We start from the raw sequence: 15,824 nt of genomic DNA on the forward strand, positions 1-15,824 counted from the left end.
AAACAAGAATGCACTCATAAAATCGCAACAAATATCGATACGTTGTACGCTAGAATGGCACGCGAAATCGGAATTTTCCTTCGTGTTTATTGAACACATCTTTCCTATACTGCGCTAAAAACAGGCGAGACAGAGTGAATGGGGAAAAATGTTATTCGTCGTTCGTCGACGATATCGTGTCTAGCGTGTTCTAAGAGACACTTGCGTATCTCCCTACGTTACACATATATACGTAACTATTCTCTACAATTTTTCCTGTTCTTTTTCTGCTTTTTTAAAATTTTTCTAGGCTTCTGCTACGTATGGCACGCGTGCAGCCAACGTATAATCTCGTCACGATTCCGTGGGACGCGACGTTATAAAATCGTAGGCACCGCTAACTGTCCGCCATTTAAACACAACGTGAATAATTAATAGCAGCCCGTTGGCCTGGTTTCGCGGGATGTACACGAGTCGCTTTTACGCCGGGACGACACGTGAGCGAACTGGCAATTTATTCGCCCTTTACTGCCTCGTAAAAAAGGCAGAGAGAGGTGGAAAAAGAGGAAGAGGAAAAAGAGTGGAAGTAAAAAACATAACGGTAACAACAACACAGAATACCGGTGGCACACGTACACGTAGTAATTCCGGGTACGTGGAGCGGAGGACGTGAATTTCCATAAAATTTCGGCCATCGTCTTGATCAACAACGCATAAATTGCCGGCTATGAAAGCGAATCTATAGAATTCATGGGATTACGGATGGTAAAGGAAAAGAGAAGAGAGAAAAGGAAGAGGAGAAACCGAGAGGAGTAAAGAAAGGAAAGGAAGGATGAAGCAAAGAGATATACTGTGAGCAGCCCTTTTAAAGATTCATCAACCGTGGCTGTAAATAGGAAAGTAAAAAAAAAAAAACCGACATTTCATCGCGAAGCTCGTTTCCGCTTCGAGAAGAACCGGCCACCAAGGAAATTGTGACTCCAAGTTTGATCATATCCCTGGAATATTCTACGGTGTAGCAACTGTTTCAGTTTTCTTAGTATCGGTCTTGAGAACAGTGGACGATCTTTTTCTCATTTTACACTAGGAGCGAAAGTTTCGTATCTTACGGCATATTTTTAATATCTCAGAGTTAGAACGTACTTTGATATAATTACAAGATTGCAGAAGATCTCTCGACTAACTTTTTTAACTTAACTAAAATTCCGCTGAAAGAACTAACTACGTGATAGAAAAATAAAATCGATTATAGAGACTAATGGGTAGTAAAACTGCGTAACAAAATTAACAGAGTTCATCCTCTTAATTGTACAACTTAGCAGATTTCTGTTACTCAACTTATCATTCGTTAACGTAGATAGCTTCGCCTAGTCTGAAACCAGCTGCAAATAAATGCAAAATATTAAAAGTAGAAGATTCTGATTCGGTATTCGAAAGATTTCCTCTATTTCACGGGAATCTTAAAACCCAATCTACCTTACAAAGTTCGCGAGCCGGATCTCTTCACTGCATTTCCGCGCGCAAGTGGTCCGGGAACGCGCGTTTCCCATTTTTCTGTGTCGACGCGACGCCGATCGCTTAACACGTCGTCTTTCAAGCCGAGAAATACCCGATTTACCGGGTTTGGGACATTTTTGACGGGAATCGACAATATCGCGTGAAATAGGGGCACAATGGTCGATATAAAAAAAGAGAGAAAATAGGTGGGAAGGAAAGGAAGGAAACTCAGCTGTTTCCTGGCAGAGACATGAACGCGCTACCAACATTTCGAATGCGCGTAGGTTCAAGCATTTACGAGGGCGATAATTTCGTGGAAAACCTACGGTGTTCTGGCTTTGTAGCCTTCACAGTTTCTTATAAAGCGATTTGATTTTCAGTCCCTTAATCTAAAGTTCCGATGTTCCTTAAGGAAGCAAGAAAGTTATTCTTCAAAGAAGCTTCTTTATGATTCCTTCTAAAGCAAATTTTTTAATGAAAGTGTAGGATGATCTCCAGGTTATATGATTTTACAAAAGAGATTAAAGTAGCTTATAAAATAACAAACAAGTTTGTGTATTTTTATAAGAAAGACAGAAAGCAACGTCGGCATAACTAAGTAGCCTAGGTACACTACGTCTGACCATAACTAAGTTTTACTAATTTACTAGTTTTCTAGATTTCATTCGATACTTACACGCGCTATCTTCTTTTTATTTCTTAAATATTAATAAAAAAAAGCTCTAACGAATAACTACAAAAATTCCACACGAATTCCAACAGTCACATAAAATACACAAAATAGCTTCGAGCGCCAAAGTACCACATCCTATCAACATATCGAGTTAATCGAACCAGCTTCAAAATCCAATGGCGAATCTTCTAAGTACTTTTGGCACGGTTTGGAATTACATAAGTACACGATAGGTCAGAGAATCTTTTGACGGTCATGGAAACACGCCGGTCGAGGATATTTCAAACGAAATCGCCATTCAAACTTGCCAAGAGGCATTCTCATCGACGATCATCGATAATGGTTTGCCGATTCGGAAATATAAAAATTCGCTGGCGAGAGAACGTACAACAAACACCATTTTCGCGTTACTAGTGATGTAGTTCGAGAAACTTTTCCTGCGTTTCTTCTTTTTTTTTTTTTTTTTCGATATGACGTTTGGTTTGTGTGTAGTCATTTGTGCACTAAAGCTTTCGTCGTATCGACTCACCACCACCGCGTTCCTCGCGGTAAAAGCACGCGAAAATGCGGCAGCATTGCTCGCCTTACGGCTTTTAAACTTAAAACGATTTACCGCGATAGATATGTACCGGCGGCGATGCGCTTCTATTGAGACCTACCTATATGCGATATTAAACTTCCTACGCAGTCGCCGAGATCCAGTTTCTTGCATTTTTATTATTCGAACAGCGTTATATGTAACGTTACGAGAAGATAGAATTTCTTGAATCTCCATCTTCAACATCTTAACATTCGGTCTTGAACTTTGGACAAAATAAAGAAACTTGTTGTATATTATGATGAGCGTCGTTATTTTAATTGATATTTTTATCGTTCATATTACGTTCATACTCTATATAAATGATATATCGCTACATTTATTAATCCACTATGAATTTATAACGGAGTTGAACGTAGAAACGAAATTAAAAATTCAGGAGAAACGCGTAACATCTTTCAGGAAATGTAGATCGCACGATTTCGCGGTTCACCTACGTCTTTATTCAGCAGAATGAAAAGCGGTGGCCGTCGTTTCGGATTCAATATGCGGCATTGAAAAACAATTACACGTTGTGGCTCCTTTAATTCGCCTCCGAGCGGCAGGATATGCGAGCGTTCGCTGTATAAAATCGCAATAAGGAATATTAATGAGCGGTATAATGTCCACGATCAGGGGCCGTTCGACGACATCGTAGGCGCGACGTAGTTTGAAAATTGGCTGGCTAACTCAAAATCGAGCACAGCGAATTCGTGTCCGATATTCCGGACATTAAAATTTCATGAGACTTAATAACGTTTAATAACGGGAAACAGTCCACACGTTCTGCCATGTTGCAACATAAATCCAGATATCCTTTGAATCTTTCCCTTTCTTTCTTTGCCAAGTTAAGCGAGCAATTTTTTCTTTTTTTTTTTGCTGGAATTTGAAATAATATTAGTAGATCGGTCGAAAGATTTGCAACACTTTTCGACAATAGAATTTTTATTAAAAAAGAAAAAAAGAGCGTTGATTTACGAGGCGTTGGCCCGCACCAAAAATGTTCCCACGTTCAATGAATCCGATTATAGCCGAAAAACAAATCGAGGCAGCGTCGCGAGAGAACAGAACGTATTAAAAGCATCGATCACCTATTACATCGATTGGTTGTTTGCGCGAGCCGATGCGGGGGTGTCTCGCAAGCTGGCAGCGATTTAAACGACTCGTTTGAACGGTGGACGCGGAAACTTCTTGTCGATAACGTTCGATTCGATCGGAATGTTTCAATTCACGACCGGGAACATGACTAATTTCACGCCATAAAATGGAATAAACAACGTTTGTGAGAGCTTAACGCGCGAAAGCAATTTGTCACTCGAGTGGATTATTTATTTTACAAAAAGATGGAGCGTAGCGTGAGATGAAAATAACGGAATCTGTCGAAAAAATATTCGAGCTCGATGAAACGCGAAATCTCGACGATCGAAAACTTTTATAACGTCGTAATAACCGCTACAACGATCCATGTCCGATGTCGTTTTACGTGTTCATCGATAAACCCGTACGATCTGTTGTTTTTATTTCGTAGTCTATTTCTCTCTCTCTGACTTTATTTTTTATTTTATTTCGCCGTTTTCTTCCACCAGAGAGGGCCGCGTTCCATTCAATCGGATAGCGAATACCCGACACGGATAATATTATTTCAACGAGCGGGGAAAAACGATTTGGGCGTCAATGACGATTCAATTGTTGACTGAAAACAAATGACAGTGGGTTGGAGGGAGGGTGGCTGACGCGTTCGGTTGGATGGACAAACGATCCGACAGAGAGGTATAGGTACCGATTTCGAGCGTCACCGATGTACAGTGAAAAGCGCAAACGCGCTCAATTAGTTCATAATTTGGCGCGTATCTCACCCCGTACGCTTTCCAGCAAAAGCTGAACATTTTCGTTCGACACGCGACCGATTAATCGATCGAAAGTAGGTGAACGATTTCGCACCATTCGATGCTTTGTAATTTGATCATTTGGAATTGTAGATTTGACTCGGAGGAATGATAAATGAGAAATTTTAAATATAAATGATAAACGGGTAATTATTGAAATTGAGAAAAATAAATAAAAAGACTGAAAAATTCATGGAAATCGATTTTCAGTTCTTGAAATAATCATAAAACGAAAGCCGATCGGTTTATGTAGGTAAACCTGGAAAATAAAATTAAATAATTGAATAGAGAGAAAAGTAAGATAATCGAATTATTTGGAATGCAGCAATCTTTTCTAATTTTCCAGTAGAGAAATAACGATTCTTCGATGGAGAAACAGGATATACGAGCAGTGCCTGTAGCTTTCCGCGTTCTCTTTTTTCAGTTGGGAAAAAAAGAAAGAAAAAAAGAGAAACAGTGACGCAAGGAAAAAGCTCAGGGGACTGAGTGGCTACAAGCAAACGCTACCCTTGATCTGCGGCTTTTAACTTTCCGGAAATCACTTTCCTCCATTATTTCCTAACGCTCTCTCCTCCCAGACGCTTCCGTTGAATCCCCAAGCAAGACACCGGGCATTACTTACGTTCTGTGCCTGATACTTATAAAACACTTATTTACTACCACGCGTTTTCGCAAACTCTTTTGGTTATCTGCATTACGATCTAACTAAAATTCATATCGTTTCAAAAAAAGTGTGACGAAATTACACGTCAAATATGCATTCTTTTGTAACTACACTATCGTTCCATATATTCGATGGTAATATTAACGTGGAGCAACTCTCCCTCTCTCCCTCTCTCTCTCTCTCTCTCTGTATATATGTAATGTCGTAAATCTCGGGGTAATTCAGGTGATCGATTCTGAAGTCTGCAAACCGAGTTTATTGTGAAAATATTGAAATAACATACAGGAGTAAACAACAATTAATACCAATCTATAACAGTAAACAATAAATAACAAGTTCTGTGCAATGTTCAACGTCCTCAGCTACCGATCTTTCCCCGTCAATCTTCAATGTTTTAAACAATTATTCGTGCTTCTGGGATCTTGTCTATTTCTGACGTTGCTCTCTGTCCGTCCGTTTGGGAAATGAGTGTCTCTCAAAATGATTGTTCGTAAAACAAAAGAAAGTCGCTCTGTCCGTGAAACAAAGAAAGTCGTGCTGTCCGTAAACAGAGAGATTTATCACACGTGAACTCTAGGGAGTTTACATATATATATATATACATACATGCATCTCCGGCTTGATTTCAGATTTTATCAACGTAATTACGATGGTCGTATCACATTGCAGTGTTAATTAAATTTCAAAGCGTTTCGTGTAACTCACATAGCATATTCATGAACATTTTCCGTGATAAATATTCGAACACTGTTGCGAGCCTCTGTAGATCACCGAATATCCCCTGGAAACGAAGCGGGATCAACGAAATAAGACTTCTCCTTTGCCAAGAATTCTACGCTCGCGTTATAAGGGAAGAATAACACGAACTCACGGCGAAAAGAGGCGATAGCCACGAAAGAAATCGCATAACGCAGTAATCAGCTAAGAAACCAACGGCAATCTAAAGCAGGTCGTCGAAAATGAATTTGGCGTGTGGCCACGCTGTCGGAGGATCGAGATGATCCTCAGCGACGTAGAATGGAAATGGCAGCGAGGATCATTCGGAGCCGGAAGTTTCCTCGAGGACCGTATCGTTGACCTTACGTCTGTCCGTATACGCTGCTTCGATGGAATCCAAAAACAAGTTTCACGTAGCAGGCTGTTGCCGCGAAAGTTTAAATAATCCAATCTTCCTTCTGTTCCCTCGGTGTTCCGGTGGATATGGCGTCGACATTTCGTCGGGAAGAAATCTCCTCGTTGAGTTTCAATTTCATTATCGAGAAACGAAAGGGATTGGCCGTCGGTTGGAACGCAAAGAGAACGGACGTGTAAGGGAATCTGTTGTGCATAGAAGCAACCTCGTTATTCGTCGACCCGTTGCTCGCGAAGGGAGCACGCTGAAAAAAAGCTTTCAACCCTCTTCCTCCGACTGTCGCCGTGTCAATCCGTTTTCGTGTTTTTTTAGCGACACGAGCATCCGGGGTAGAACGATGTTTCTGCCCTATTCGAAAATTATACGTTGTCTCGATCGTCTGTAACAGGTCTGCTTCGAAATTAATTTCTTTACGGAGTTAAGAAGTTGGTCGTTTGACAAATTTTAAATAGCCGGCGACGATCTGGAATACTTTCGAGTGAAAAGTTTGCGACTAAGATAGTTGAAACGAAGAAATTGCAGCTGATTTAAAATATAATATCCGAGTTCACTTTCGCGTGGAAGTATGGTGAATTATAGTGATACGAGCCAAGATTTTGAGAACTGAAATTTAGTCACGTATTTCAACGCTGCATACATTTTTTTACTTAGAAGGTAAGGTGAATTTTTTATAACAATGAACACGGAACATAATTTTTATGAAAAATAACAGTAGACTGGTTCGGATCGTTATGATTCTCGGATATGCAATTAAGTGCTTTTTAATACATCCTCATTTTTCAAGTGCAATTATACGCTGTACGTGCTAGAAAATTCCAACAATTATAAGGTCAATTAAGAGCATTTAATAATAGATTCAAACAAGATTAACGAGGCTTGGAATTTCAATTAATCATAAAATTATGACTGTCGCGTGGATCTAATTATACGAGCACGCGTACAATCGGACATTCTTCTCTCACAGAAACAAATTAAAGAGAGTATGAAATCAATTTGAAATTCATTTAAACAGCTGAAATTCAATCTCATTTTCGATATTGAATGAGAACAAAGAAGATTTCTACTGTAATTTGACTTTTAACGTGCAACAGTGGTCCTAACCGCTAAACCTACAAGGATGGATATGAAAAACGTAATAGTCGCTTTAAAACCTTTGTTTTTTAAATTCCTTTTTGGCATTTCACATCGCGCTTCAGATGTTGAACTTCAAATGACCGACCTGCTGGGACGTGGCGTTTTGTTTGCGAGATCGAACCATCCACTTTTGAGATTCGGCACTAATCTCCCGATGTTCGTCCTCGATTCTTTGTCTCTTCGGTGTTTGACGTTGAATTAACCTCGAATTCGAGCTAGTTTCAAATTTGACGAATATAATCACGATAGTCGTGCATCGTTACAGTGCAGTTGAAATTTCGAGGAGATTCGTACAATACACACAACATGTATACTCGTAGAAACTTTGTATGGTTGTTCAAATAGATTCCTGAGCCACTAGAATTTTTATTCTGCGAATAATGATATATTTTCCAAGTTACCGAACTAAAAACTATTAGTCTGGATACACAGGAACATTTTCAAGCAACCATGATTTCGAACGCGCATGTTCAAGGGATAACTGTTATTTAGTCATGCGTTCGGTCCATTTTTCCCCAAAGAGATTTCGTTACAACAAAGTGTCCCGGATTATCCGACTGTTCTCTCTCCAACATGGACATAACCGAGTGAAAAATGTGCGATGTGCCTGCACGCAGCAGGTACAGGCGTGCAATAAATTTTCGTTGTTCCAATAGCCACGAAACGGCAGCAACTATGATGGACTATTTGATCGAAGTATAATACGTGTTTTCATCACAACACACGAGATCTCGATTCGTAATATATGTATTAGTATTAGTCTCTCGATTGGTATCGTGAACTAAAGAGAGTCGAAACTCGAAGCGCAGCAAAGATTTTTTTTATTAGAATACTGTCTGTTTAATCTACGACACATGAATGTAAAATGCGTTTTATCAGGGAGTGCTCCTCGTTGAAAATTTACCATGAGAACATATTTCGTCATCGCGTAACGTTTAAGTAAAAAGTAAAAAATGAAGGGGAGATTGATGTTGCCTGAATGAAAGAAAAATACACTTATCACTAAAATATTACTCGATACAATAAATGATACAACCGTCAGACTGCGTTTCAGAAAGCCATATTTTTCCTAAATTAATATTTATTTCTTAAGTAATGGTATGTATAAGGCGCGTTTTGAAGATACTTTAGATTTTGAATAAAAATTTAAAACTGCGATAAGACGGACACGTCATAGAGATATTAAATAACAATATATCTTAAATTCTCTATTCACGAATTCGCTGTTGTTCCAGCGTTTTATACCTCAAACTTAACCGACATTTTTCCCAAGTCTCTCTGGAGGAGGAACGTGTACAGACAGATTCTTTCAGCTTATTGTAAAAACCATGTATACTTTATGAATGTATTCAAGGAGCGTGGGTTGCATAAACGAGGCGATACGGACGCAGGTGGACTTCCGTAGAAACGACCAATGAATTCTTGCAGGGAAACTGCTGCTCGTACACGAAAATGTTCATAGACACTTTCTTCATCGTGCCGGTGTAAGAGTCTGCCACAAATTTCCGGACTTATACTCTTGTAAAAATATTATTGACGGCCGATGCGCTAAAATTCATCCAATGAAAAGTTCCGACCCACTTGTTGTTTCGTTACGAGGCGATTCTGTAATTTGTCTACTCCACGTTCTTTTTCTTTCCTCTTTTATAAACGAAATATTCCAAAAAGTAGGATATCCATGAAAATAGAAAGTTCGGAGAACAGCAGGATTAATCGTCGAAAAACTTTAAACTCATAAATAAATCATATCCTTTTCGCTATAGTAGAGGCGATGTTTCATGCAACTGGATCGTTCTACTATAACTTCGAAGCAATAGAAGACAGAAAGAAATGTAAAACCGACAATGTATCTGTACAAGTAAATTCAAACATTCAACGTTTCTAACTCTTTCCAACGTATCGTAGAATCTTCTGTAAATCGAAGCTTTGCGTACGACAGCTTCCAATTTAATAAGATGATCAGGAAAGATAGCGCGACGAATCCTGCTAACCGGCTGTTAAAGCGAACGCGGTAATTTTAAACAATCCCGTTTCACGCGTTTCGCCTTCTTTTTGCGTTTTCCTCATTCGTGTAACTCGCTTGCTTTGCATCTATGTTCAACCGTTCTCTTTGTCCTGCTTCCCACGAGTCTTTTTTCGCCTTCCTATCGTTTATCGTCGACAACGTCGCGGCACGGCGCTTCCTAGTCTTTTCCGCCGCTCGAGATTGCGGACGCCTGCTTTCATCGGATGATCAAAGTTTCCCGCGCGTATATTGTTATGATTAAAGTTCGCGGATTTTTACGCGCCCTTTAAGTGCGTTCTTATGTTACGCGTCGATAGAGTGGCGAGAGACAGGGAACAGCAACTCCGAGCAACTCTTTCACTTCCAGTCGAAGATGCGAGAAAGATGTAAGCGTCTTCTGAGAACTTTTGTTAAGGTGTCGAGAAACGACGCTTTTTTAATTGCTCTTTTCTCAGAACAATTGTACCGTAAGGTAAATGTACTGTAAAGTATTCGAACACTTATAGAGAACTGTGTTCATGTTGTACGTGTTACGTAAAATATTTTGCGATCTCTGTATAAACGTATTTTTAAATTTGTTCCAAACTTGATCAATATACTCGTGATAAATAAGTTCAATGACGATGCTAATGAAATTTCGGGATGTTTCGTATCGTACACATAATATATTTATAAAAAGTGTCTATAAGCGTTTGACTACTTCCGCGAAGCGGTGTAAACATAGCGTACTTATTTATTGCGTCGCGTTTGTATAATAATCTCGATAAATGTTTGTTCATTTGAGGCGTTCTGAATTCATTGGATAATTGAAACCCGTGGAAAATTGATCGAAATCGTATTTATTCGCGACATTATTATTGTACGTGTTGCATCTCTTTGGAAATATCTGCGCGCTGTATTTACAACGTCAACTCTTGAAACTTCTTTTGATCTTTTTCAGCGTTTCGACGTACAATATGCGTTTTGTATTATTATACATCGATGTAATATTGACGATGAAAGATACGGTCGAGTAAATAGGTGAGATATCAAACTCTCTATGGATGGTTTCATCATTCGCACGAACAGAAAATTAATATTATCTTCTCTGTGTGCATTGCGTATTAACTATCCAGTATCGAATTAAATTTCTCGTAGCTGCTTTCGTTCCTGATAAATCAACTTCACGATTCTCTTTCTTAAATATTAATAATTTACTTTCATTCTTCGCATACGGAGCAAACTTTAAATACAACAACGAGGAAATTAGCTCCGTATTAATACGATGGCACGATACTTTACCTTTTAATATCGTTCTTGTTTCATCTCGATACTTATCTTGTCTCGTATATAATTCTAACATATTATCGAGTAGAGAGATAATCCTGACTAATTTACTCTGCTCTCAGACTTGTCCGCTTCGATCTTTCTCGCGTACATTGTCGCTGACCTACCTCAATCTTGCTCTTGTCTGGATATTGCCTACGGTAGACGCTGAATCAGCGGCTTTTTTCCCACTATCACCAATACGACGTACGTATCTTGAAGAAAAAAAAAAAAGGTGACTCAAGACGGCTTTGATCTTTTCGATCGCCATTCACGTGCTACGAACAAGCGATACTTTCTATACGATATCCAATACTTTTACACATTGATCGTTGGAGAAATTTTATAAGTTTCAAAGGTTTTATTTGTCCCTTTCTTTAGCACTGTAACTATAAACAGAATTCATTTCGTTCCTTCGTTCAGTTTATTTTTCCATCACTTACAGACTGTCACCTTCGATTTCATCCCCATTTTTTTTTTATACGATTATTCGTCTCGATTTGTTAACGTTTTGTATTTATAAAATACATCGTATCAGACGATATAATGATATTATTGAGGAAAAAAAAACCTTAAAGTAAAGTAAAATTCACCCACTACATTTGGCCAGGTGCTACATCGAGCGATCATCGTCACGCACGTTACATTTGTCCCACGGTATTTCATCCCTTTAAATACATTGTAATACCATAATCGAGGGCAGCGGCGATCCAATAATAATTTTATCGTAACTACCTCGTAATCCTATTGCTACGTGCGGTTAGAGTAAATGGAGGATCGTCCGGTCAGCTTGGAATTGTAGCTGAAAGTCGTAACATAGAAATTGAGGGCTTGCGTTACCGAAGTGTCTTGCAGCATTTTAAAGGATTATCCGGTGGATCGGATCGGATGTCGACTGCCGCTAAACTTCATCCGGATGGACATAAAGTTCCAATAGTGCAGCCCGGACATCCGAAGATGTTCGACGGTTTATCGCGCAGTATAACATTTGACAGGAAATAACTTGGGACAGTTTTCCATCCGACCAGGTAAGTCCGCCAGCCTAAGTTTTTTCAGCCTAAACCACTAATGGAAAAGTACGCCAGAACCATAATTTTTCTTATGTATGATCGTCGTCTACAAACTTTCCAACTATATGGACGGATATTCATTTTTACTCGAATATTCTTTTTTCTTTTACGGTCGGAGTTTCTTTCACGGAACGGGCATAAATTAAATAAATAACTTGACTGAAAAATTCTGAGTTGCAAGAATCGCTGTGTCTGGTTCTCATCTTTGTGGCTGATAATTATATCCTGGTTTCTTTTTACGATGTTGCAATTACATTATGGTTGCACTTGTAGGGTTACGAAATCCATGAAAAGATAATTATTGTAATAAATCGCTAATGATACGATATTATGGCAGACTTTGACGGACCAACGAAAAGAAAATCATTCTATTGTCTCATAAAATGATGTAATTTCACATTTTTTTTTTATTTGTTTTATTAAATTTTTACAATTTGTCCAGAAGGACATTTGGTAAAATGTTATAGCTTAGAGAATAAAAGAATAAAAAAAATAAAAAATAAAAATAAATAGAAATAAATAAAATATAGCATGTGGATGGTTACCCCCAGCGGGGTTCCATCTTCTAGGTTTCCTATTGCATCTCTATTTCGAGGTCTGCGGGATGCTTCCTCTTCTGTAATTTCACATCAGCGGAAATTTCACTGATCCAATTATTTTATAATCAAACAATATTGAACATTTTACTTTGCTCGCTGATACGATGATATTTAGATATCGCTATGTACGTTATAGATATTTCTTTTATGGCAGGTTCGATAAAGAAGAGCCATTTCCTAAATCCACACATTTTCCCGATTACCGGCGTAAACATATTGAAAGCATCGAACGAAAGATCCATCGTCACCCTCCGTTAATAACTACGTAACTGTGAAAATATAGCGACGAAGGGAGAGACAGAGGCTCGTACGCTATCTTCGAGCCGGATGATTAATTTCGTTGACTTTAAAGATCGATAATGGAACGCCAATCTTTGACGAAGAACGCGGTGGTTCTAATGGAGCCGGCGGATGATAGAGAAACGAATAACGAACGATGGAGCTGCTCTCGTTCCATGAAGGATGAAAAAAGCGATCCGTAATTCTTCCGTGGAATGGATCCGACGCGAAATAGAATTAAACGGCGCTGGTGGCCGCGAGCGATGAGTCGTGACTGGGTTATTGAAACAGAAACGCAATGATCCCCGGCAAGAAGTTTCAGGATATTCTCCGGAGATTTAACGAATTCACCACCTGCTATCCAACTATAACTATAACGGGAAAGCTCAATTTCTCGATGCGGTGAATGTATGAACATTATTTTAGGTCGTGCAGAGAAGCAGGTTAATTCCACCAAGCGCTTCGATTGAAAATTTAATATCGATTGTAATTGAGATCGGGTCGATCAAAACTCGAAAGGGATTCATTGTTAACCGTAGCATATCTGTCTGAGAAGAATTAAAATATCCATTTCATTCGCAGCAATGAATTTTAAGAGTTTCAATGTTTCAACTACGTTAAATTAATTTTGATATCATAGTGATTTGGTAGATAAAATTACCAAATAATATTTCTGAGAGATTATACGTCCACGATAATAGTAAAAATATAAGACACCTGTGGTTGAGAATTATTTCCTCGAAAACTAAAGAAATCTCGCAATCCATGTTGTCATTTTTTTCAAACGTACCATCGCTAATTGTCGGACCAGGCTAATCCGTTCCTGAATTGATTCATTACCGTATTCCATGAGGACTTAAAGCACGAGACGATAAAGAAGAAGGACGAGGCGAGCAACACGGTAGACGAACGAGGCGTGCTGATATGATTGATGACGGATTTCGTCCGAGAATCAGCAGGTGCCCAAGAGTTTGCTGAGTAATTCATCGCGTGTACTTTTAGCCCGCGTGGACGGGGGATGCTTTCCAAAGAAGGACAAAGAGGGTAATAATTAATTGCTTGAAGGATCAACCCCTCTATTCTACTTTCTTGTTTTATCCTTTTCTTTCAAAACAACGTACTGTGTCAGCTACGTCAAAACACTGTGACGAGTGTGTATTTCGTTCAGAGGATAAAAAAACTGCTGCTTCTACCTCGTTTCTTCTCCTCCTTCCATGTTATTTTTCTGCCTTTTTACGATCTCGACGAGCACACCATGAACATATTCTAATTGAGTCGTGTCGTTTGCAAAGTCGACTCAAAGAGCTGCGCAGTCGCCGATTGCGTCGCGATAGAAACAATTTTTCTTTTCTCCCGACGTAATAATGATATTTTAAGACTCTTTTATCGTGCTTTGCTTTATATCACGCCGTGTCCCTGTTTATTATGCCTCGTGATTAATTATGTATTTCGATCATGCAGCTGGTAATTAAATGGATTCAGACCGAAGGTGAAGGGAATTTATTCTCTTGACTTTTTACACGATGTATGATTAATCGGGAAAGCAGAACATGAGAAAGATCGTGTGTTTGATTTAATTGCAAATTTAGGTGGGCATCGAAGAAATCTACTGAATATATGTAGAATTCTAAATCGACTAAATTTCAAGCATAACCCGGTGGATCGTATCTCTTCGACACTTGAATAAACCATCCGCGATTGCAATCCATCACTCCGCTTGAAGGTTAATATTTCTTTAACCCTGTCGGGGTGAAATACTTGCCACATAACCGATACAGCAGGGTTAGCTGGATCTCGAGGAAAGAGGTGGATAGCGTTTACGAACAGCTCGCGAATAAATTTACACACACGGTCACGAAGTGTAAAACATTGATAATAGAAATTAACTTATCCTAACAAATGTCTCCGCTAATTTTTTTAAAGATCGTCGATATCAAAGTTGTTGAAGTGGTTACCACTTCTAAGGAAACTCTACATCTGGTCTTTTAGTTTTCTCAAGCACTGAAGCCATGGACAGCGTATAGACAAAAGACTGGGACGAAGGCAAACCATAAACAATACACAGGCAACGTTGGCTTCAGGGCTTTCAGTCATAGGGTAACACTGCTAGCGTGCAGATCTGGATCAGCTCAATTATATTCCGATTTGTATTTACACTTCAGTATTTAAAATATATTTTCTACCTTACAATTTATCCACGCGTTCCTTTGTTCACATGCATCTAATAATCTCAACAAAAGTAAAGTGGAATAAACCAAGAGAAGGATGGGAAAAAAATAAGACATTTCGTGTTGCAAAGATGAGCTGACGTTGAAACATTGATTGGCAAATAAGTGATAAAGACCCGGTACACAAATGAAGAATGAAAATACATCGTCCATCATTGACAAAAGGGAACATACGAGCCGAAGCAAAAGCGAGAAAGGAAACCGAGGATCAAGAGAGAAAGAGGGATAAATCCACCCACCCGCATAATCAAGTTATCGTCGCGACATATCGCACATTAATCACAACTATCAATGACAGCCGCACACCAGCCATCGAGGTCCTTTAATCCCCGGCTGGCTCGTGTCTCACCACCCACCGTCACCTCGTCCGCTTCGTTTCGCCTCCATCGCATCCGCTGAACCATCCTCAATCCGCTATCTTCGCGATTAATGACTGGTCACGGCAACTTCCGTCGTTGCTGACTCTTCCGGTCTCTGTTATCGAAGAAATCGCTTCGATCTGCCAGTTTTCGAACCTCCATTGTCTCCAACAACGATAAAGAAAGAGATAATGGTAAGTGGAAATTGGCGAAAATCGCATTTATTACGATTAAATCTTAGGAAGTCGAGAGAGCTTGCGACGATGAATTGTCGGTTTCGAGATCGCGAATTTCAACGATATTACCGATAATAGTCCGACTGTGATTTAGCGAGATCACAGAGTAGAAGTTCAAAGTAGACTTATCGTTGGATAACCGTGCATGTTCGCATAAATTTCTATTTTCACGAATAGAGTTGAAGAAACGGAACACAAGCA

At 39.2% G+C, this 15,824-nt stretch overlaps 1 protein-coding gene across 3 annotated transcripts in view; it reads right to left on the bottom strand.

Annotated features, from left to right (window-relative positions):
• Fas3 (fasciclin 3) overlaps positions 1 to 15,824 on the bottom strand; it is a 365,977-nt gene that overhangs the window by 132,789 nt on the left and 217,364 nt on the right. The gene's annotated exons all lie outside the window — the stretch shown is intronic.

The sequence above is a fragment of the Bombus fervidus genome, chromosome 16, assembly GCF_041682495.2.
Source record: "Bombus fervidus isolate BK054 chromosome 16, iyBomFerv1, whole genome shotgun sequence".
Lineage (NCBI taxonomy): Eukaryota > Metazoa > Arthropoda > Insecta > Hymenoptera > Apidae > Bombus > Bombus fervidus.